A 23,103-nucleotide genomic window follows, 5' to 3' on the forward strand; every position below is an offset into this window, starting at 1 on the left:
TTTAGGTGTTCCTCTCTTCTGTGTGTGTGTGTGTGTGTGTTTGGCTGTGTGTTCATTTAAGCTGTGCATGCATGCAGGCTATCAAGTTCTCAGTTAACAATTTAAAAAAATGCTTATTAGCATTAAAATGACTTACAGAAATGCATTTGCACACAGCACACATGCAAGTTATGCAAAGCACGAGTATGTTACATGCACACACTGCTTATCTTTATCTTTGCTTCTCTCTGTTTGTGTGTGTCACACAAACAGAGGCATGCACATAGGTAGGAATGACTCATTATCTCAGCCATGGCTGTGCATCCCTGATTGAATTGATACCGATAGATGGAGCAGCAGGGAAAACAACCTTTCCTATACTCTCCTTTGCAATTCTCCCTCCCCCGCTACCACACACACACCTCTCTCTCTCTCCTGCTCTCTCTCCCTCTCTCTCTCACACTGCCTAAGCATCTCCGAGCCAGCAGCATTAACAGTTAGGAAGGAGACTCCGTATTCACACACCGCACACAGAGTGGATCCAGCACGGACGCGCAAACACACAAAAACGCACTAACACACACACACAAGGAGAAAACGAGAGGTGGACGGTGGCTCCAGCTGTAGCATGTCCACTGGCTGCAGTCAGACATGTAGAAGGAGGAGGTGCTCTGCTCGCCGTTCCATGTCCGCTTCAGTCCTCTAAGCACCTCCCATTTCCCCCCTCCCTGAACGCTCGCTCCCTGGCTCTGCGGTTGCTGAGGGGCTGGCTGGAATGACCCGGGAGAGCGGGAGACACAAGGAGATGCGCTAGACGGGGCTGCCGGCTGGGAGGACTCTCTGATCCTTGATCCCTCCTCTTCTCCAGGCTGACAGATACGAGGCAGACCTCTGATCTGCCCCACAGATGCATGCCCATATAGGAGGGCATGGCTGTGTAGACCGAGGGTCTTCATCAAGCCCAGCCACAGAGAGGAGGACCACCACAGAGACACGCAGGTAAGATTCAGCGCAGCTGGGGCTGTTTAGCTGGATTTCCATCTGTATCGATCTGCGCAGATCTGAGGGAATCAGCTATGTGTCGTCTGAGATATAGATTACTTTGTTCCTTTGATTCTCATCTGTGTTCCTTTCATTGGTTTGATAATTAACAATTGTTTCTTGTCTTGTTTGGTCATGCCTGCTGTGCTGCTGTGCTGCATGGTCATTGATTAGAAGGGAGATGGGTCTGTGGATGAGCACTGTGGCAGCATGATAATGGAATATGTCTCCTGGAGGACATGGTCCAATATCCATCAGATGTCTGGGGAATGTCAGGGGGAAATGAAGAGGGAACAACAGGGAGGTAGCACAAGAGAGGAAAAAAAGAAAAGAGACGGATGGCGAGAGAGGGTGAAAGTCCATGAGATTTCATATGATTTATTTGAGTGCCATATCCTGTGCGCTTCTGCTGATTTTTAGGGGGGTGACCATTTGGCAGTGCTTGTCTTCAGTGCTTCATTTGTAATTCATATATTCATCTCACACTCCACATTTGGCCAGTTTTTCAATTAAATTCTAAAGGCTGTGTTTCACGGTGTGTCAGGGTGCTTACGTTGAAGAAATGCCACAGAGGAGTTTGAAAAAGGGGGTGCTCACTGTAGCTGGAGAGCACAGCGAGCACATGAGTGTGATGCTACACCAAAACAAGCAGGTTGGAAGTTGGGGTAGAGCCTCGGGACAGAGAGGAAAACTGTGACTTGCTGCATAATTAGAGTGGTTGCACACTGAGGAAACACATGTCAGAGCAATGAGCGCTTCATGAAAAGGAACATTGACAGCCATATTACTAATGTTGCTGTTGCAGCCTTGAGACTTTCCTTTGGCAGCCCCTGCAGAAAAGGGAAAAGGTCACTTTACAACCTTTGCCAACAGAAGATTTATCCCCTCAACCCTCCACTAATACTCTCAAGCCTTGTTACATGACGTAAAATGGTTATGTGCTTTTCTTCTTCTGTGGATGTCAATGACGGGGGCAGCTGCAGCCCCAAAGTGCATTTCAAAGATTGGCCCAGGGTGGATGTGCTTATTCAGAGGTGCCTGTGGCTGAGAGAGATGAGCTGTCCAGTGCCGTTGCATGGAGCATACATCACCGAACGCACAGCCATGGACCCAGGAGAAATCAGCAGAAGGAAAGCCATTACTTAGATGACTAGGCTTCTCTGATCTCATCATGTGCCTGGGCAAGTTATAGAGACACCGGACAGGAGCAAATGGAGGGAATGAGACAGGTAGAGCCGGCAGTCAGACGAGGAGAGAGCACTCTCTTCAATGCCATGATTTATTCTAGAGGCGATACATTCAGCATATGCCAAAAAACATCAATATTTTCCATTATACGGTGCGTTTCAGAGTGGATGGTGGCTGATTTAGAGGTTGATTTTAAAAGCCATTCTGCAACATCTATCTAGATGCAACTCAGCCCGACGCTGGTGAGGCTGGCGTTTGATGGAGTGGATGTCTGAGGTTGATTAGGTGTTCTTTTGCAGAAAATGCTATGTGGAGGTTGATTGTGGGTGTTGTTTTATTGCAGTAAATATACACACAGGCATTATATGACTTGAGGAAAAAGTTAGACAACGCTTTCTTCAGGAATTACATAAAATTACTGATATTCCAAGTTCTGTTAATGTATTAAATATGGTCAAAAGTGCATTACAGCCCTGAAATCATTCCTGTGATCTTGCTGTACATTGTGCTTTCACACGCAGCAGCTATTTTATCTTCACTGTCAACTTCTGCTTAGTCATTAGAGAAAGCAGAACAGCCCCAAGGTTGCAGGGTAGAACAAATTAATACAACTAGTGGTGCAGCCTTTGCCCAAGCATATAAACACATACCACATAATATGGCTCATTGAGATATTCTGAATAACAGAGGGCTACCACAGAGAAATACCAAGCCTGGATATGCTTTAAAAATCCAATCAGTATCAGAGTAATGAGGTTTGATGCACATGTAAGGAGAGGGAGTTGGCACAACTCTGCAGAGGCACATAAAAGCACATTATAAAAACAGACTTGGCACTCGATAAAACCTACAGATCACACCAATTACAATAGAGGGCACTTAAATGAGGGGAAACAACACGCATTTTTGCAGTCTCCCTAACACTTAATGCCAGGAGTTAAGAACGAGTGGATAGCTCTGTTGCAAGGCACGTGAACACTCTCAGAGATACGCATGAATGCACACGCTCGCACCAACTGCTTTCCCCTGCTGGAGTTGATTTTTAAATCACTGATCTCCATCTCCAATCTTGTCTGGCTAAATGGTTTATGTCCGGGTTTTAAAGCTCCAAAACACGACATGGAGTTTAAGTATGAGGGTTTTTTTTTTCCCTTTTTTATATTTAACAGCAAATCTCACAAAATAATTAAAACACTAATAAAGACCCAAAAGAGTACCGTCTGTGCATCCACAGTCTGTGGCTAATACCTCTTTACCATTGATTTCCATTGTTGCATTGGCTGACACATGTTTACTGTAATTACAATGAGCGTAGGACGTGTTGTTCATTCTTGTCAGCAGTGTAAAATGCAAGTACGTCCATCCCGTGGAGTCATATCAGGATAAACAACACTGGCTATGATCATCATAATGAAGGAACGTGTCAATCACTGTAATGGTATCTTTCACGTATCTTTGCTGGAGATCAGTGGCATGCAACTACAGACTATGGTTACAGAGGCAATACTTCTATAAATAATATATAATGTTTCCTTCTAAGACAACATACACAGTGAGTCTATAAAATGTATGAACCATGAGAGAAACACAACAGAAAGGCAATGCTTGCTTACAATAGTACAGTCGAAAATCCCTCTTACGTAAAAACTATTCATTTGCACTGACCTTACACTGCTTCTGTTAGTTTTTAGCCACCTAAAAAAAATCAGTATCAGTTTAGAGTATGCTATTTTTAAAATATTTTCACAGCTTTACCTCGCAATCAGACAGCCCTTTCCGACAGAAAACTGAAGTCGTTATCTCAGAGTCACCAGACTCTGCTAACAAAAACAGTCATTTTACTTTGCAGAACAAGGGAGTTACTGGTCTACTCGCTGCTTCCATCAGTTGGTGTGTAAAGCAGTAAAGCAGTGAAAACATTTCAAATGTAATGTACACTTAAACTAATTCTATTTTTTTTTGGCTAAATTACATTTTGTTGCGTCCCCATCCACAGCAGTAGCCTACATTGTTTAGCTTATGTGCCAACATAATTAGTTTATATCAAAGACGCCCGCAAAGCAACACAGTACATAAAATAAACACAACAGAAATGTCAGAGAGGCTGATCCTCAGGGTTTACTATATATTTCTTCAAACGCTACATATAAAGCAAAAATGAAAACAGGAATAAATAGGACTGCCCAAGGGCGTAGGTTTCAATTCAACATCGGTAGGGACACATTTGGGGGATCTGGGGTCCTTCCCCAATAAATTTTTAGGCATCAAACACTTAATTTCCTTCATTCTGGTGAAGTTTTATGTAATAATTTGTGGTGGAAATGGCTTTATTAAGACACACAGGCAGTAGGCGATGATTTCAAATATAAAAATGGGCTATTATAGAATATAATGCAGTAAGGTGTAATCAGAGGTGAAATACCAAAACTAACTGAAGACTCTGCTGATCAGGTATAATAGCCTTAGTGATCATCCCATATCGAAAAATCAAATGCACTGTCTCTTACTGAATACAAGACACGATTTGACCTGTATTTTCGTGCACAGAACTGTTGTTTGAGGAAAATCCAAACGAGTTTCGTAGGGACAGTCACAGGAAAGGACCGTCCATATGCAAATCTATGCCCTAGAGTTTGCTGGATTCACATATGTCTCTAATTAATCTTAATTATCAGTTGTCTACCAGAAGTAACTGCTGCTTAGTGCGACATCATGGTGGGTCGGTCTATACAGTTTATAACATTGTAGTTTTCCCTTTAAAATCTCAGGTCATACTGTATTAAACCAGTGTAGCCCCTTTAGTCAACCCATGATTCTCCTTGGTAATCTAATATTTTAAAATGGTGTATCCTTTAATAGGACTTAATATGATCTGAAGGAATCCTTTTCAAATTTCGGAAGCATACAGGTGGACTCTAAACCTGCTACATGTCACATTAAACTATTTTTTTCTATATTGCTGAAATCTGGTGATAACAGAGAGGATCACTTTTAGTAAACTCTGACAACCGAGGGCCAAGTCCTAACACAGATCCAACAATTCTATTTTGTTCCCATGGAAACCTTTTGTATTTCTAGAGAACAGACTGAAAAAAGCAGGCATTAGATGAATAGATAGAGAGGACAGCACATACCATGAACAGAAAGAGTAGCCACTCAGAAAACTGTAGAGCAAATTTCTCTCTCTTTCTCTCTAATGTGCTTGCTCGCTCACTCGCTCTCGTGGTCACCCCTGACAACCAGCTGTTTCTGCTGCTGTAACCAAGGACCAATCTGACCGAGCTGGAGCCCTGGCCTCAGACGCTCATGAGAAAAAAACAAAACAAAAAAACAACCACCGTAATAAACTGGCAGTGTTACTGGGGCGATAAATATCTGAGTAACAACATGCATATTAATTGGTCTTTTGTGCCAGCACGTATCTGAGAATCACGCTAGTGCTCCGCAGAAGAGCAATGCAGTGTGAAGTCATTACTTAACTTGGCCAGGATCCCAAACTATCAACTGGGGAAAAGAACACACTTGCAGCAAATGCAAAAATAAAACCACGCTTTGAAGACTGGATTGTATGATATGTGCATGCTAGGAACAGCTTTCTGCCTCGATGATCGGGAGAGAATGGACCAGAATCATTTCCAGACACAATAATTTGACACTTTTCAGCTACTCAAGATGGCCATGTTATTCAGTCAGTAGGTCAGTACAACAGCTCCTAGACAGATAGTCACGAACACGAGTACATATATTTATGTTCTAGTGAGGAACTACTTGATCTCTGGCTTCTTAGTAGCAACACCATGAGGTCTTATTTAAATTTTGTCCAATATTTTGGTTTATGACCTGCAAACTACAATGACCTTCAGCTTTATTTTGTGCTTAATGCTATTAAACTAATGTTAGCATTACTAACACGCTAAACTAAGATGGAGAATGTGGTAAACATTATACCTGCTAAATATTAGTACGTGAGTATAATGACATACGCATTTAGCTCCAATCAACGCTGTGACTAAGGTCAGCATCATACAGCCATTAGCAATGCTGTGGACTCTAATCTTGCGTTCATGTATTGGTGAGACAAAAAATATGATAAAGTCCAGTTTTAGTCATTGGTCCATGAGTGTGTTGGCTCATCAGCTTCACCAAAACAATGCACAGTGGTTTATAGTAATTTGAGAAAGGATTTTTCAACTTAAAAGTATTGAAGGTAGCCTGTTATTAATAATTTTATCTTTTATCACATTTGTGAACTGCTGCTAGGTTGTATTTTATTGTCAGAGCCCAAAACCCTAAAGCACCGTAGACCCATTTCTGCCGGGGGTGGGTAGGTGGGGGGGAATCAGCTTTCCAGTCATGCCTCACGTCCAATTTATTCAATTCGAAGACTGTTTAGGGACCTCAGTGCAGAAATATTGAAATACAACATTTTTAGTGTAGGCGAGAATAAAACAATTATACTACACACAAAAATCTGCATGCTTTTTGGCACAGACTGCATGGGATTTTTATAAAGTGGGCACGTAAAGGGGATACTCGTCAGTACCCACAGAACCCATTTTCATTAAGATAGTTTGAGGTCAGAAGTCAGGGGAACTCTCTGAAAAATGGCAACACCAGTTCTCCCGTCGCCAAATCATTTAGCTATCTTCCAAACAAGCTAGCATGGCATGGATGATACTACTCACACTTCCAAAAAATCTCAGCCGCATGTCGGCTGAGATATCTGGTGGTCACGTGGGTCTCTTTGGGTTAACATAAACAGCCATGGAACAAAATCTCTCTCCAATGCTAAAAGCTCTCAGGCCAAAAACGGAGACTTCATGTCCACAGCTGAACAACAGCCACAAATGAAAATGTTCTCAGGGTTATGTAGCATTAGGCAGACGTGTGCAGTCTTTGGGGAGAATATTTGCATTCCCCCTCTCTCACACACACATAATTAGAACTTTGCACATTTGCACATAAATATTTCCACACAAACACACATGCTCGAAATAAAAGCACTATCTGTACCGCAAGGATCATGTTGATGACTTTTTTGTTGTTTCACAGGGTACAAACATAGCCAGGGGCCATAAAAGCTAATTACATTATTAACTGTGGTTCCATGTTCTCTCTTCTGCCACAGTGGTGCTCCAAAGGCTGCTGGAAAATATCCGTAACATTTCGTAGTTGGGCATCGCTAAACTCCCATCTAGTCTACCTGAGTGTGTATGTCTGTACAAGTCTTTCTGCAGCCAAGAAGAAAACAGATGACTGCAGTGCTTTCTGCAGGTTCAGCCAGCACCCAAACTCGCTTTCTTCTGAGAATATTATCCTATTAGGTTTGCTTTTCAGCAATTTTCATTTGTCAACAACAAAAACACAAGGATTTTAAATGTGCTATAGATTTGTGAGCCGTAACAAAAACTCAATTTTGGAGGTGAGGACAGTTTTAGAAAAATAGCCAGGAGGGGAAGCTGTACACAGACGAAGAAGTGGTGGGCAGAGATGGTGCTGCTGCAGGAGGAATGAGGAGATCAGTGAGGTAGACTAAACTGAAGAGCTATCAGGAGTCTCTCTCATAGTCCACAGTCCATGTCCACACGTGTGGAAATCCAGAATGAACTAAATCTTTCAGTACAGCAGGTCTTTCGCCAAAGGAATGGGAAACGTATTTGAAAACAGATAGATATATTTACTTAATATTTCAAAAGAATTTAATGGATTTCTCTTACTCTCTCTCTCTCTCTTTCACTCCCCATCACCCTGAACCCCCACCTCTCTCCTTCTCTGGCCCTGTTGTGTTGTTCTTCCTTTTTGTCGTCTTCATGAGATCTCGTTCACATGACATACACACACAATGTTGAAATTGCTCTTAAACATGACACAACAATATCAATATTTGCAGCTTAAAAAATATATACCTATCTTAAAGGCTCACATTTTTTTACCACACGATGGGGGGCGGGAATCACCTGAGGCCCAATGATATAATATTATCACAATACTTCCTGGACTCAATAGTCAGTCTTCTCTACAAGGTGCTCCTTGGGTGGGGATATACTACGATTAAAAATCAGAAAGAAAACTCCAAGGCACTCTGTAGAAATGTTAAAATGCCTTTATTGCGATGGTCACGATGAACCTTAACAACCAATCCTATGCATTTCGGCACACAGGCCTTCGACAGGGAGTCAATATAGTTGGGATTTGAAACATTTTTTGATATGCTAAGTTATTGTGATACCATTAAGCGATATTTCTTACCTTTTTTTCAACTTTAGTATTTCCCCAAAGAAAAACTTTGTCAAAAGCTGTTTAATCTAGTATGATTATGCTTCCACTTCAGTCATTTTATTGCAGCAAAATGTATCAAACGGACTGAAAAAGTAATAGTTTTTATTAATCTAGTAGACTACCAAAGGTTTTATTTGTATTTGCAAGATCAATTATTTATGTATTAATAATAATTTTTTAAAAAAATAAATAAATACTTGGTATGCAGGTACTGATAAGATATTGCCACAAAAATTATCACAATACCATGCTGTATCTATTTTTCCTCCACCCTTTTAAAAGACTGTATAAAAATAATGGACGTAGTCACTATGACTTCACCCACTGATTTGAAGCCTTGAGTTCGGCACGTTGGCGACGGCTGTAAAAGATTTCTTGTTTGTTTGTTAACTTAACTGTTGTCATGTTAGAATTTTTATGTAATTTTTGTTTTTTAATTTTGTTTAATTGAGAAAAAAAATCAAGGCTATTCAACACATAAAATCCACAAAATACATTTATAAATCTTCCTTAGCTCATGTAAACATTACATTTTTGGAGACACAAGGTGTTTACCCAAAAGCAACAGCACAACAAAGGTCTTATCTAGTTAAACTACAAAAACTGTAATCCTTTTCCAACTCTTTCTTTGTTGCCATCAACATCTTCTTCATTATCCAATGTCCATTACATATCCAGTGCAATTTGGACAGAGGAGCGGACCATCTGTCCTCAGATAATATGCAGAAAATGAAAAGGAGTCTGATCAAGATTAAAAAGAAGCAATATATTCCTCGAGTCTGATGCAAGTTGGAGAAACAGACGGAGAAAAGAAAAGAGACGCACACAAGGATGCAGAGTTGAAGATGATTGATGATCCTTTTTTTCCCCTCTGCACAGGAGAAAACAATCTCCCTAGAAGTGTTAGAAAGTAGATTTTGACAGAACATTTCAAGTATTTTGAGATGAGGTTTAAAAAATAATATGAATAGTTTTTCACTGTTGTGCATAACATACACAAACAACAACAATGTAGCCTGACATGCTTCAAGATTTAAGCTGCCTCATCTGATAAATATTTTAATTATCTCACAGGTGGCAGCTGAAAGGACACAATCACTAATAATGATCACCAGTGAATGTGGGACATTTGCTAACAAGCTGTCAGAAACTGAATTGCTGCGCTCTTAAACCAGATATAGCTCTGTGAAGTGGAACCACCACATCAGCAGAGAGTGTAGCTCCTCCAGCTTTCTCTACATCACAGCCTTCAGTGGCCCCGCTGCTCAACTCACAAGGCATCACGTTTAATAATTTTTTAGAAAGTCTGGAAGAAAACAGAAGATTTTCTGTCTGGTTTTGTTGCTCTAGACTGCAATTCTATGAGTTGTTCATAAGATAGAGATATGTGCGGAGAAGATCAAACAGATACAGCATCTGTTATATAAACAGCAACAAGCGGGAAGACGAGCCAAGGAGTTTTATCTGATAGTTTTTTGGAAGTAACAATTGCTTATGCACTAACCCAAACCAATTCTGCACAGATAAATCTGATATTGTGCACAAACAGAACAAACAGCTCAATCTTATATTTCATCCTCTGATAACATTTCATTGATTTCAGTGCAGAACAATTGAGAAAGGTATCATGCTTCTACACCAATAACAAAGTTAATATAATGGTGTTGTTGTAGAGTGAAAGGTGCAGGCTCTGAGTAGATTTATGAACAGAGGCAGCCCAGTTGCCAGAAGATAATGTTGGCATTGTACATTTCTGTATACCACAGATATGTTTTATTTGTACGTTTCATACAAATCAACAATTCTAAATTGGCCTTGTTCAGATTACATGAACTGAGTTTCTCATCAGGAGGAGGAGGAGGCGATGTCGGTGTGACACCAAGGTAAGATGGCTGCCAACCAGCCTATGAGCAACAAGACTAGCCATGTTTTTCAACAACACATCGTGACATTTCCAGATGTGTTTGTGGTGATAACACACATATATATTTATAATATAAGAGATAGGAAGAAATGTGTGTTTAGATATCAGAAAAAAAACACTTTGTTTTCATTTCCAAAACAATGTGGCTGAGGTCCTACTTATTAATCTTTCCTCCTGATCTAATGACCGGGGGGGAATGTGTAAACCAACAGTCTGCTCAGCAATGTATTCAGGCAATAGCGTCTCACTGTGGAGCTCCGTTATTACACAAATCCCGAAGCATTCTCACTTTCAGTGGTCCAATCAAATGTGACGGATTTGATTTTAATCCTTCTTACAACTATACACTGCTCAAATATTTCATCTTACTTGGAAATATGTCATAGTACATAAGTGACAGTAACCAAAGCATTGTCACAACATAAAACTGAAAACTCAACATAATTAAAATATCTACAAATGAATCATATAAATGTAAAATAATCAGTGGTTTGCAGAAATGTGCAATGCCAACATTTATTTTTCTGGTAACTGAGTTGATAGAGGACCTATACTGCTTACAGTTACCCCTGGCCATGCACAAGTGATTAGAGTCCCATTTTCTATAAAGTGATGCAAATTTTCCTTCATGATTACTACAGAAGTGCTTGGCAATCAGTCAAGTCAAGAAGCAAAACATAATAATAATAAAAAAAATAGAAAAAAATGTACCACATTAGCCACCAGTATTTAGGTGGGCTGCCTACAGGAGGAAATGGAAAAATAAATTAATTAAAGGAACAAAATCCATTTTCTAAATAACTATAAGGAAGTTAGCACATGATTTTGCATTATATTGCGGAACTGCACTTGATAAATGGAAGGTTTAAGTACTATTCAATGATGCTGCACCCATACTGCACATTTGGTGCTTTGAGATCAATTGTTTTCTACATTTTTTTACAGTAATTGTTTTACACTAAAAACCCCATTGAGCTAATTATACAGAAACCATCTTTTTTTGTCTGATCGTAAACAGCATTGTGAGATGCATTAATAGACACAACATAAAGCCTGGATTGAACAACAAGTGGGAGATGTAATAGAAAATGCTAACATAAAGGTCTGTGTTGGTTTTGCTGGTGAAGATTACATGTTTCACTCAACTGTCCCCACTTTGACATTGCCACTTTAATGAAACGTGGTCTAAAATGAAACAAATTGTAACAGCATCTACAGTAATTAGATTTACTCTACTTTCGCTGTAATTATTTGCAGAGTGAAATAATTAAAATCGTCTTCATTCAGTACCTGGCTCACTTAATATTGTCTCCATTTTTGCGAACTGAAACAATTAAATTATATTCAATTGTAAGTGCCATACAATGAGGCAAGCAGGGTTCATTTAAATGTGTGCCTTCAGCATTTTTAGTGCATTACTGACTAAATATTGACTCTAAACTTTAATACATAAAACATAAAACCAAAGATGATCACTGTAAACTGAGCACTACTTCTGCCGTCAGAGAACACTGTTGTTTGAAAAGAAAGCAACTAATGAGAGGGAAAACTGAGGAAATCTCTCCTGGTGCAGATGATTTGTTGGAGTAAATAAGGCTGAGGATTCACTCGTCTGCTATTGTCTTTCTGTGGAGATTTGGAAAGGGATCTGATGTTCTTTGATGTGTGTGCTGCTCCCCCCTGAAGCAGTGCCAACCAAAGATAAAACCTTTCCTTATAATGTGGGGCTTCACTTCAAAGGTGCAAAAAGAATGAAACACTTTGACATATCGTGAGTGTTTACTGGTGTGTGTGTGTGTGTGTGTGTGTGTGTGGTTGTGTGTGGTTGTGTGTGTGTGTGTGTGTGTGGTTGTGTTTGTAACATTGTTGCCCAAAAAAAGGTGTGTAAATTGTCTTTGCTTTAACACAGTTATTTAAAAGTGCTACTTCAGAAAAAGACACACAGATTAGGTCAATGATTCACTCCTGTTTGGGTCCTAACCACAGCACCAGCGCTGCCACTGGCAAAGGTGTACACTGTACAAATGATCCCAATTGCTGCATAATATTACATATATTATATATATATATATATATATATATATATATATATATATATATATATATATATATATATATATATTTGCAGTTTTAAGAGAGCAACACACTAAAATCAAGAGTTTTTTCATATTAAGCACAACTGTTTCTTACTGTGCCGAGCACAATTGCTCGCCCCTCCCCTCTCACGTTCACGTATATAACGTCATTCCTATGTCAGAACATTAATATAAAGTGGGTCGCAGTATGCACTTAGTTGCTTTGCAATCCGTCAGTACACACAAAGAAGAGGAAGCAACCACTTGCATAATCAACTAGGCACATTTGTTTCTGTTCCATGCGACAAAAGAGCCCAGTGCTGTGCGGCTACAAAGGAAGAAACAGGAGGTGTTAACAAATGCCTTTACAGCTCTACGTGCTGACTGCAAGTTGTGGAAGTCCATGAAGTGACAAACACACCAGGTGTTGACTAAAATATACTCTCTGGATTTCCTCAGTGCATTTTAAAAAAAAATGTGGACAAGCTACGTAACCAGTGACAGTAGTTATGTTTTTATGATGGCTGTGACCGTGGCACGTATAATGCATGGCATAGTTGCTTTCCCATCTCCTAAGGGACCATACTCGAGTACACATTAACTGCGCACAAGACCACCTTTTCAAGCAGACTTGAACCAATTCAGAGTATGGTATACTTGTGGTTATAATAATCATATGAACTGGATTTTGGGGTCAAGTGTACTCAAATCCAGGCCCAGGTCTCTAATGTAAAACAACTCATAAGAGTCCCTTAAAACTTGAAACATTCATTGGGCATAGAAATAACATGAGAACAGACATTACCACCCAAATAGCAGGATGGTCAGAGCGGCAGCCATGTGCAGTATGTTGTCACTGCAACCGCTGAAGTGGGCAAACTACTGTGAAAACTTCACCTAAACAAACCAACTGGCAGCAAGTTGCAAGTTCACTAAGATGAGCAGGGAAGTAGCCATGCTACTTTTTCAAATGAGCAATTTGTTACTTTTAAATTATCACCATTACTGTTATTCTCCTGTTAATTTTGTTGCCATTAATTTCGTGTTTACTTAAACATGATGTACTTTTGCTGCGGACAACGACTCAGCTGGCTGCTGAGAGCCATGTTAGACTGAGGAATAATTCAAAAGCATGTAGAGCCAGCACATTTTTTTACATCTAACCCAGTGAATTAAGGATTTAAATTAATCGAACCAGAGCTGGTGATTGTTGAAATAGTGGACTAACTAACCAAACAACTAACAAAACTATCTGAGACGATTTGATGAGTTTTACTTAGTGTCTGTTGAGTTTAGGTTAAGGTGTGTTTTATGGTGAGTTAAGAAGGCACATAAGCTTACTTACATCATGTTTACTTACTAAGTGTTAGTGCAGTAAAGGAAAGAAAGATTGGTGTTTGGTTGTGTTTTGCTGTTTAATTAAGAAATTATGTGTAAGAATAAGTCAAACAAATTTTCAAACTAGTGAATGTAACACACTTTACCGTTGTCACCATAACTAAAATGATTCACCATTTTATTTTGTAGTCAAATGACCATGGCAAACCGAACACTGTCTGTCTCATTTTGTTTTTGTGGTTTTAGGTTATAAAAATTGTATTCACACGTACAAGCACACATATGTGTTTATGCTAAGTTAAAATATTATGTGTTCTAAGTTGTTCACGTCACAAAAAAGTGTGTTACCAACCACCTAGCCAAATTTGAATGAGAAGACAGACTCTCCTTCAACAGTAGATAATGCTAGCACAAATCACACAAACACAGCAGTGAATAGTAACTGGGTAACCATCTGATCTGGGCTGGAAAGACTGAAAGGTACATTACTGAGGGCTATTTCCTCGTGCTTACATGACGGTGACATTTAACAGAGATTATCAGACATTATCAGTATTTATCATACAGAAAGAGTTAAGACAGTTTGTGAAACTCAAACTTTTAGTTACAGGGGGTCAACAAAATGACACTGATTGACTTTAATGTTTCCCCAGGTGTTAACAGATTAGAAAAAATCCTGTAACCCCAGCAGTCATAAACATATATCATGCATTGCAAAGTTCCCTGGTTGACTCTGGCAGGTAATTTTATCAGGTTATTCCCCTTCTTTCCATATATATCTATTTGTCTATGTCAGCTGTGGAATAAAAACAAAATGCAATAATTTTACAAATACTATTATCTGACTACTCTGCAACATGTACCCACTGTACATCCATATGGTTAACATGGAGGTGCAGAGCAGCTGATAATGAGGATTCAATATTCTGCAATCATAGTCAAGACAGACGGCGTGATTCCCCTGCAGATAAAGATGCTTTCTTTCATAAAGCCCTGCTGGATTTTGCTGTCAACACAACACATCTACGTACAAACATGGGCTAAGACTTCCAACAAAAAGCTCAGATTTGCAGATGAACACAACTATGTCACATTCTGTTTGAATCAGACTGATTGCTTGTGTAACTGAATTGTTTTGAAAACCGCACAGACAGGGTTTATATTCATCTGCAGACTGTTTCGGGGGTAGTAGCTTTCAGCCCACAGGTCTGTTAGCATGCACACCACATGCTGCGTGTTCGTGTGTGTGAGTGCATGAGTGCGCACAGTGAGAGCAGCCCACGAGGAGTTATTACTGTAAGACAGATTCTTTCCAACCCTTCTCATGCACATACACGTGCACCCACAGGCACACACATACAAATTGATTGTGTGGGGGTACATTCATTCTCTTCAGAGAAGCCTAATTTAAATTTTTAATGGATCCAGACTCTTTGAGGAAAATAGAGAAGTGGCTTCACTGAATGCTTATAACCAGCCACCCCTCCCAACTCTAAGTTCCTACATCCCTGAGGGAAGGATGCAGCCCAATATGAACATTTAATGTAATTGGACACGCTAAATGTGGTATTATGCAGAACATGTCCTCACGTAAATAGCACTCTACCATGCATGAATGACTGATTAAGTTTTCCATTTATTTCTTCGTTTAAAACTTTGAGCACAGGATTATTTACAGTCCCACGTTCATGCCAGGGGGCCTCAGGTATTATACTGCATAAAGAGTAACTTAACTTTGTGTATCTATAAAATAATAACACTCATTTTATTTGTTCAGAAAATACTTTGATTTCATCTAATGACTCTGTGACAATCCTATGTATGTATCACACACAATTGCTACTTATTGTTATGGGATACAATACTGATCGCTGTTGGTTCCCTCAGGTACTTTATAAAACAATCTGATACAGTTAGAGTCCTATAAATAGATTAAGCACTGCTCACTTATTTGTTTGATTGTAGCGATTAGTACTGCAAGTTGCAAAGCAGAGTGAGAAGCTGCAGAAAAATCAATATGATCATAAGCAACAGAATGGCGTATAGCAAGCATATTTTTGTGTGCAATGCAACATTAATGCAGAGTAATAATGTGGCAAGAGAAGCTTAATATCAAGAGTATTATTTGTATAGAGTCACAGGGATTTACTGTGGATATGGAACAAACTGATTAACAATGAAAGTCACTGTTCTTGTCCGATTTGAAATGTAATACTTTAGGGGTGTAGAGAAAAAAAACATCCAATATGTGAACATACCGCATGAATGAACAATCAAGGCAGTTCCCTCAAATCTAATTTCACATAGGCCCATGAGTATTTTACTCAAACTTACAGCAACCACTTCTGTCCTTCTATATTTATAAGGACTGAAAAAGATGTAATTCAAATTAATTTCCCCTCATTTCTTTATGGGAATATTTTGACAGCTATATTGCTAAAGGATAAGTTCATAATGTCTCAAGTGCCCATATAAATGTTTAACAGTTTTTGCTTCAGGTAATCATTCCTCATATTCACACTGACCATTAAGAGATCCCTTTCTAACTCGAAGTGTTGAGCACCTTACATTGTTTCTTCAAACCTTTTCTGGCGCACTGATCAATAGTGCTACTAGAGGTCAAATACCTTTAATCCAGTGCCAAATGTTAAGAAAATGGAAAACTCTTACAGTGATTACGCTGATCGGGTCGATTTCTTTACTTTTAGTGGGTAAATATTCTAAGTTACTTTTCTTTTTTTCTTAATCTTTCATGTAGATTACTTGGCATTTGTATGTGTATTACATGGAAATTAAGTATTGACACAGAAAGTTACACTATTTGCCAAAACATATTAAGTATTTCAAAATACAGTGCAGCTGCTTCCTCGGTTCACTTGGTGAGGGCATCTTCAACCACATGTACTTTACCAGTGCACTTTTGTTTTCTGTGTCCATCACTTGCAGCCATAACTGTTTCTCATTGTTTAACTAGACTGCGCTACGTAGCCTGAGGAACACCAAGGTCTCCTGCTGCAACTCATTGGCTCATTTTTGGCAGTTTTTCATAAGCTTTGACGACATTGCATCCCTTCACTTTGCAGCTTTTTCCTTATCTAACAGTTGTTGAGAACATTGGCTTAATTCACCCTATACAGTAAACGGACCTGCAACACACACACCACACAGGGTGAGTCATGCAGTTATTAGGGTCATCCTCCTTTGATATCTACTCCCTCCTGACATTACCTAATGATAACCGCCTAGCTGGATGTCTTTTAGGTTGATGAATAAAAACAGAATCGCCATTGATCTTGTCCAGAAATTTATCAGCCTCTAACTGATCGTGGTTTGCGCAGCCGAGGGCCACTGCTGAGATGAAGCTCCTGTCTGCTTAATTAATGGTCTGCAGGTAAAGTGGGCGACCCCGTCTCCAGCTCCAGTGGAGTACATTCTCAGGAGAAGGATCGACCTGTAATGAAGCGCACTTAGACCACCTGCCTGGAGACTACAGCCATGATTAAAAGTCACTGTGAGTTTCCTCGGTCCAAAATGCACTGCATCGCAGATGTGTTACTGAAATATTGTGTTGTTGTAAACCTACAGGTCTAATCTGCATTCAAACAGAGTAGAAACAGGAGAAACAGCAGAAATGCAGTAAAGGACATGTTTGCTTATAATCGCAGTGTTGATGATTAAGTATCTTTCTGTTTGGAGCAACAGTGATAAATTGTGCTTTGCCCAGCATATTCTCATTCAGCGACTGTCTCTAAGGTGAAAAGTCTGGATTCAGACAAATCCTTTGCTAATGGCCTGTCATTCCTCTAGGGAATACAGTAAACACTGGCTCTGTAAATTATATTTCAGGGTGCACGTCTTCCTGACAAATATGCTGACAACACACAGCACAACAAATATAGAGCATGAATAATGCACTTACTAATGAAAGGGAAAAGTCAAAATAAGACAATATTCATGCAAAAGCCTTTTGGGATATGTGCATATCAAGCCTTGATTTGAATGAGTAAACTGTAATCAGTTTTCAGAGTTTGCTGCAGCAACGCACAGAAGGATGCTCCATCTAATTTTGGCTAAAGCAGTTTCATCCAGCAGTGGTGTATAATCACAGCTGCTGATCTGCAGGTTTTTTGTCTTTTTTCCAGGAAACACAATGGGATTAATTATGAATTTTGCCAGGGAATTAAGCCAAAAAGAGTCTGTGTCAGTAGCATACCATACTGTGTTGCTATAGAACCATTTTTTAAAGGATTACAAATGGGAATTATTCATGAATATGCCTTCAATCCAGGTTACTGAAGGTGAAAAATGCCTTTGGCCTAGCATTTTTAACAGTAAGCTTCTCCACACTCAACACGCTGCAGTCTGATAAATATAGTAAGGCTTCCTGACACATAAAGTGTTGTGTCAGCTTAAGTTTGTCATTTTTGTCATAGTCTGGGGTTCAGTCAACATCTGACTATATTGTTTTTATATGTTTATCACCTCCGCCAGCTAACTTGGAAGGAGAATATGTTAATTTCATCCCAGTTTGTCTGTGAGTTGTTCTGTGTCTGTGGGCAGGATCTGTTAAAAACTTGACAGACAGAATATGAATGAAATTTCATGAACAGATACCCCTTCTCAAAAGAATAATTTGATTAGATATTGAAGATTAAAATTGTTCATTATTTTCTCAAAATCTAATCTTTGTCATTAACTTTACCAAGCATCTCAATCTCAACACAAGATCCATATAGTAGTTGTTCTGCATCTTTTTATCATAACATATGTGCTGCATCCGAAATTCCATACTAACATGCTATTTATACACTAAAACAGCATGTAAGATTTTTGCCTGAAACCTGGGCATGAAGCCAATAATATGCAAACTGCATGTTAATGTGAAATGTTACACATTGAAAACACTGGGCACTAAGCTGGCATAAGTATCCCACAGTGCGACATAGATGACCATGTTCATAATGGTCAATGGAGGACAGCAACCAAGGCAGCTCTGTAATGTCACTAACTTAACATAAGCTAGGCTAGGCATTATATATTTTAAACTTATGTTTTAAAAACTGCAGAGCTGAGGTTTGTGCAGGTTTACATGGTTACAATCCAACCAACAGTAAGGCTCTCAGGAAGTGACTTGATACCTTCAGCTCAGTGACCCCGAAAAGATACATGTTACTATTTGTTCACACAAAAGCATGAAAGCAACAACAGAGTGCACCTGTGTATGTTGTGCATAGTATTAAATATTGACAGCCGGGAATGACATGATGCCAAAGTTGACTATGTCCCAGGACAACATGTCAGAAAAGATGTTGTTGGCAATGCCCGTTCTAGCCAAGTTAGCCACTGTCAGCATTACTAGTTAATAAGAACGGGTTATGCTGCATTTTGAGCATACAAACACCATAGCCACGTGTCCACAGATAGAAATTAGACGGGACTGTGTGTGTGGCTGGTAAAATGAGACACAAATAAGATAGAATTGTTGATAAACAGTATATTATTTTCACTTGATGCACAGAGCCACCATCATAGATTTGAGGTGGGGGTTGGTGACGTTCCTCCAACTTTCCAAAGCAGAAATCTAACTTTAAAGACCATCCCAGTTTAAATGTCCATATGGTGCAAATGGAATGCACCATTTGCGTAACTGTCACAGAATTGTAGATTTTTTAATTTCCATAGTTTTCTGACCACTTTATGGACTTTGAGTCCATGTTCATTTCAATTCAATTTTATCTATAAAGCCCAATATCACAATTTCCCTCTGAGGGCTTTACAGCATACAACATCCCTCTGCCCTTGTATCCTCTCAGTGGATGAGGATATACTCCCAAAAAAAACTTTAACAGGGTAAAAATAAAATGTTTGTTGACATTGTTCAACACAATGTCTGTGTCCAAATTCCACACTAACATGGTATTCAGTACGCTAAAAAACTGCACTAATGACCAGTGATATATTACAGTATGCAACACAGGACACTACGCTGGCATATTTATCCCACAATGCGATGACAATAATCTTCATTACAGACAGCGGCCAAGACAGCTCTGTAAGATCAATACAACTTCAACTTAAGTGTATGAACGTAAGACGTGTAAGATTTCAGCTGAGGTCAGCATGAGTTACCATAGTGATGCGTCTTCAGCTGGCAAGTAGGCTCTTAGGAAATGATGTGCTCATCATAGCTCAGTGCATCAGAAAGTATACATATTACTGCTTTTTTTAACTACAAAAGTATGCTGAATGACAGTACACATATTGGGTATGTAGTGCACAGTATACGAATTTGAATGCAAGTCACTGTACATTTGAGTTATACTTTCAGCCTATCCCATCTGTCTGCCTCACCATGTTATGGATGAATGTGTGTGAAACCTTTCTGAAACATTTAGAAGAACAACCACAGTTCCCTTGCTTCTCTAATGGCATCAAACTATCGAATGATCAGAATGAGTCAGCTCCTGATAGTCCTGAGTTGGTCAGTGCTGTAACCAACATATACTGTTAAATTTGAGCTTGTGTGGTTGGTTTAACACATGTTTTTATTTGCATGTTATTATATTTTATGATCATATCTATGTAGTGGTAAATTCTGTATTTCTTTTGGCTGCAAGGCAAACTTTCCCTTGGGAACAATAAGGTTAAAGTTGAAGATGATATACTCATTGGCTGGTGGTATTTGGGGAGATTTGGAATCAGAAACATGATTTAGAGAAACATATCCTGATAATTCTATCAAGGCTTGGTGTAATTGTGGGAGGGTAGCTCGGTGAACAGCCACTGCCTAAATATAGCTTTGACTGTCCATCTGCCGTTGTGGATAGTTATTTTAAATGGCTAGGTTTTAAACAGGCACATTTCATTGTCTCAGTTCAGAAGCAGTCGTAAAATAAGTGAGCATGTGAAGCTGATGATGAAACGCGACAGAAAATATCAATTTCTGGTCCAAAATCTAGAACTGCCGTATCCTGTTAATTGCACAATGCTGGCAGTTTTTGCATGCAATCTCAGGAATGCCAGCCATTATGCTGCATTTCCATCATTCACTACATGTATTCACATGCTGCTTTCAGAATACTCAGATGTATAAACCCGGCTCTCTGTCCAGACTGGTTGGCGGCAGTTGATGACTTCATGTATCTTTCTGGCAATTTGAGGCTCCAAGAGAACATGTGGCTGGTCTGTTTTTTGCCAAACGTCTCACTGGGCAAAGGTGCTGCTCCCAGCTAAAGGCTGTAATCTGTCTCACACCTGGCTAGTGTGGTCGAGGCCAATAACTGCCTGCCTCTCAGGCTCATCAGCCTGGCAGACAGTAAATCAGCCTGGGTCCCTGCAGGAGCCCTGGAGCTGAACTGCACGTCACAGACAGCAATTTATACCTATAATACCTTCCTGCAGGCTTGCCCCTGTGTCGAAAATGTGCTTGCTTTGTGAACATGAGTATGTGGATGAAGACTTGAGTGTATTTTTGCAAATACTAATTCTTTTCACAGTGGGTTGCAAAAAGTCCAAAACGTCATTTTGATCATTTATGATGCAGGGAGCAGATAACAAGCACACCTTCCATCCAGAGGGAGTGCTTTAAGCTTTTTCTGAAAAAGCTGTGTGATTACTTTGAATGCAGCTCCTCTGGTAGTCTTTTGTCAGAGCATCAGGGAGAAACTGACATACATTCCTTGTGTTTCTGCTGGTGCTGGATTCGGATGTGTATTTGTTAACCGTGTGTGCCAGGGTTTGCTTATGTCTGTGTGTTGAGTGCTCTGTGAGCCGGATGCAGGAGCCTGGTATGACAAAAGCTTACGGCTTCAGACAGACAGATGTTCCTCTTCAGATATCGATCTCAGCAAAGAACATGGCTGTGAGAACAAAGCCATCTCCTGTGATTATGCTCCCTCTACAGCTTGGACCTGGGGAATACTTTGTGCGCGGTACAGTCGAGACCCGGCTGATTGGAGTCACACGCAGATAAATGATTCATGCATTTATGACAGTTTCTATTTTTATATCTACCACAGCGGCTGTTTGAAGTTGGTGGGGGGAAAAAAGCCTGTGCCGACTAACCAACTTATTTACCCTGTTTTTGCTGCGAGTTTCAAAACCCACTGAGATAAGAGAGAGGGGGATACGGCAGCTGGCAGAGTAAAGGCTGTTTTTGAAAAGCAGAAACTTCAGAGTCACATTTAATCTCCACCTTCTTACCTAAATCATCCCCAGCAGCTGGGAGAGGAGGACCTGAGCTGGTGATTACCAAAGGCAGGGGCACGGATGTGACTGCAACCCTCAAAAGAGACAAGGCCCAGTTGTCCTCAAATCTAACGGAAGTGACACCAGTTTCAAAATAGCAAACACACACACACACAAACAGACACACATACAGAGTTCAGTATTCATCATTCAATGACTGACATCCTCAGGGCTTCTGTGAGTGAGAGCTTCTTTTACTGATAACTAGAGGGGGGAAAGGTGAGGGTTTCAACATTTTCTCCAGCTGACGAGCCGGCTGCCATGCACGCAGTGATGAATGGAGGAGGTAGCCTTAATGTGACTAAGTGCCAAAGGTTTGGGCTCTCTGAGGTGGCTGCAAGGCTGAACTGTGATGGAAATGCAGTCAGAACAGCAAATCTTATTGTATGGAGAAAACCGATTTACCTTAGAATATCCTGTATGCTCCAAAACTAAGCCATTCTCCTAAAGAAAACACACCGCATAACATTCTTTTGAGGCCACAAGAAGTGCTTTACATACAGCAATGCTGGTCAAGATTTTTAAAATAAAAAGGGGGGGGGGTGTTTTGTTTTTTATGGAAATTTAATTTACTTGAGGCAGAGTTGGACATCCAGCCCTGCCTGGGATACATATTTAGACAGATTGCACTATCAAGTTTTTTGGCAAAAATACAGCACTGTAAACTTTTCCAAACTTTGAGCGGCCATTAGTGCAGTTTGTAAAAAGGTAGAATAGAAAAGGAGATCTGTTTTCCCAGTGCACTGCTAAAAGTAAAGGATTCCCTGTATGTTTTTTCTGTTGTTGTTTGTTTGTTTCGGTATATAACTATGGACCTTCTTATATTTAGTTTTGTCTTATTTTCACTGTCCAGTGATAGAAAGTAACTAAGTACATTTACTCAAGTGCTGTACCTAAGAACAACTCAGGTATTTATAGTTTCATATTTTAATTTTCTGCTTATAATACTTCTACTACAGTACATTTTAAGAAAACCTCTTAACCTCACCACATCTACCAGACAGCTATAGTTAATAGTTACTTTTCAGATAA

The 23,103-nt window shown here is 39.7% G+C and overlaps 1 protein-coding gene across 2 annotated transcripts in view; it reads left to right on the forward strand.

Annotated features, from left to right (window-relative positions):
• The first annotated feature begins 463 nt into the window (after positions 1–463).
• The window catches only part of frmpd3 (FERM and PDZ domain containing 3), a 102,341-nt gene continuing 79,701 nt past the window's right edge, over positions 464–23,103 (forward strand). For both annotated transcript variants that reach the window (XM_088081211.1, XM_088081212.1), the window contains exon 1: positions 464–978. The gene's annotated coding sequence lies outside the window, so the exon portion shown is untranslated. The remainder of the gene's footprint in view (positions 979–23,103) is intronic.

This window comes from Plectropomus leopardus, chromosome 8, assembly GCF_026936395.1.
Source record: "Plectropomus leopardus strain MGB_pleo_1.0 chromosome 8, ASM2693639v1, whole genome shotgun sequence".
NCBI classification, from domain to species: domain Eukaryota; kingdom Metazoa; phylum Chordata; class Actinopteri; order Perciformes; family Serranidae; genus Plectropomus; species Plectropomus leopardus.